A 2,710-nucleotide genomic window follows, 5' to 3' on the forward strand; every position below is an offset into this window, starting at 1 on the left:
TGACTGACTGACTGACTGACTGACTGACTGACTGACTGACTGACTGACTGACTGACTGACTGACTGGGTCTGGGAGGATTCTGTTTAATCTTGGATGAATGTGAAGCCTGTTTTTAAATTTTTTCCTAATTTCATGTGTTCAGAAATGTTTTCTCTTTTTACATATCCTACTTTCACATTAGTCTTTTTGCACTTTGTATGTGAAGGAAATTTATAAATTACACAATTATCATCATTGGCGTGTTCACATAAAGAAAGGTTGTGTAAAAAATAAGTGTTTTGAGTTTTTTTTTTCTTTTTGTGACTAGTTAGCACAGTAGAAGTCTGACACTGCTAACCTTCTACTGCCACTTCTCAGTACATTCATTAGCATCATCCAGATCAAATCTGCGTCTGAAAAATGTTGGCATGAATTCTAAAGCTTGCAGTGAGATGAAAAATCTCTATTGATTCACGTTTCAGTTATCATGGCTGATTCCAGGTACAGCTCTGAAAATTTCCATATTGTGGAAAAGTGCAATATTGCTTATAATTTACATTTAGAAATATAAACTCATCAAATAGATTTATAAGACATAGTGTAATATGTTAAGCTTTTATTCTTTGGAAAATTAGAACATTAACAAATTCTTAAAATATTTTTAGCGTCTACATATTATGTAATGTCTGCATTATAACAAAATCAAGGGGAGCCCAACAGAATGACGGTTTCACAGGGAGGACTGAAGACTAGAGGATTTTCCAGCAGGATTTTGCACCTGAACACTGACAAAAGGGTTTCAGTTTCAGAAAGAAGGAATTTTCAAAGAGGAAACAATTCCAAGGCGTTAAATTTCAATGTCAAATTTCTCGTCATATTTGGAAGATATGAAATTTTTATAACAACTAAAAGTAACATAGGTAGTTGATTATTCTATAAAATGCTAATGTGTGCTTGAAAAAGACATGATACTGCTCCCTTAAATCCAGACAGCATTAATGAAACTTGTATTTGTTTGTTGTTCAGCCATTTATATTGTGTGTTTGTGTGACTTTGTGAGCTCGGCCTCAGCTCCTGGCAGACAAACGGCAGGTTTCCCCACCGGATGGTTAAAAGCCTGGGATGGAGGTAGGTCTGCAGTAGAACACAGAAGCATCAGCCCACCGGCCTCAGCAGACCACTAAAACCCCCGACCCAGAACCAAGAAGGGAGAGATCGTGTGTTATACAGTTGGAGTCACAGTTCGAACCATAGTGTACCACAGAGTGCTTCTGTCTTTAAGAGAGCGTCCTGAAGCCAGGACCTGATGTGTCCCCCTTGGTTGATGTGTGGTTGATGGGGAGCTGTTCCTATGAAAGGAGAGGCTGGCTGCTTGTTAAAGACAGTTAGGGGCTGGGGGCTACATGTTCTAGATCTGATCAAGGTGTGTTATACAGTTGGAGTCACATTTCAAGCCACAGTGTAACTGGAGTGCTTATGTCTTTAAGAGAGTGTCCTTAAGTCAGGGGTGTGTTGTGTTCATCCAAAAACGGGGGTTTTCTGTATCCAGACCCCCACAGGTCGGGGGTTCTTGTCAGCAGCTAAGCGTCTTTTTTAAAATGTCATGAACTGTTTTTTTTTGTATCAGTTGAATGTTTTTATGGGACCAGTCTGATAATCTGGTAATCATGGGGCAATAGTGGTGATGGTGCTAGGAGTTCATCTTGTAACCAATGGGTTTCTCGTTTGAACCGTGTTTCCGTTTGTCTCTGTCGTCTCTTTGGTCAGGACACTTCACCCATCTTACCCTGGTGGGGTGGTCATCACTGGTCAGAGGGCCCGGTTGTGTCTGTGCAGCTGTCCCTCTGAGTTGCAGTGGTCTGCATGTGTGGGGTTTCTTTCCTTAGTCTTGGATGTCCGTTTTTTGTGGTTCCTCTTTAAAAAAATTTAAGTAGTAGCCTATAAATAAATAAATATTTTGTATAAAGTTGAACGATTCCTGTGCATTATTTCCTGCCTGGTGTTCTCATTACAGCACTGTTTGATAATTAGGATAAAATGGAACGTATCTGTGACTGAATTGAGCTGACTGTCTTGTAAAGTGCCTCCAAATGCCATTTTGTTGTAAATAGGCACTATACAAGTAAACAGAACTGAACTGAAGTGAGTTGGAAGGGTTGCCAGGAGACAACCTGGCAACAAAACGTAGCAGCACCACTGAGGTTTGCAAGCTTCTGGAACATGAATACACATGGCCAAAGAAAGAGATGTTTGTTCATAATGCAATAAGTCTGGAAGAAAAACTAATTGCATATTGGCTCAAACATCACCTCAACAACTGGAGAACTCATCATTCAGACTGATTGTAGCCATGGGACCTCGACATATTTACTTAAGACTGACTTAACTAACCACAAACTACAATGATAAAGAGACACCAACAAAGGCATAGAGTTGGACCTTCATTATGTTTCAGAATGCAGCTGAGCTGTTACTGTACATCCTGTAGTCCCCTCATTAACAGCCACACAACTAATAAAGGAGCAATTCAGGCTAATAAAGCGACGCATTTGTCTCCATTCTCCACAAGCTGCAGTGGAAGTCATTGAAAAGCCGCCCGCATTCCTCACATGCTTTCACTGAGACATGGGATGCACATCCAGCTGAGCTGCACCGCTGCCGTGGTGACTGCAGCACACACACACACACACACACACACACGCACACACACACACACACACACACACACAC

Source organism: Poecilia reticulata, linkage group LG6, assembly GCF_000633615.1.
Source record: "Poecilia reticulata strain Guanapo linkage group LG6, Guppy_female_1.0+MT, whole genome shotgun sequence".
Taxonomy (NCBI): domain Eukaryota; kingdom Metazoa; phylum Chordata; class Actinopteri; order Cyprinodontiformes; family Poeciliidae; genus Poecilia; species Poecilia reticulata.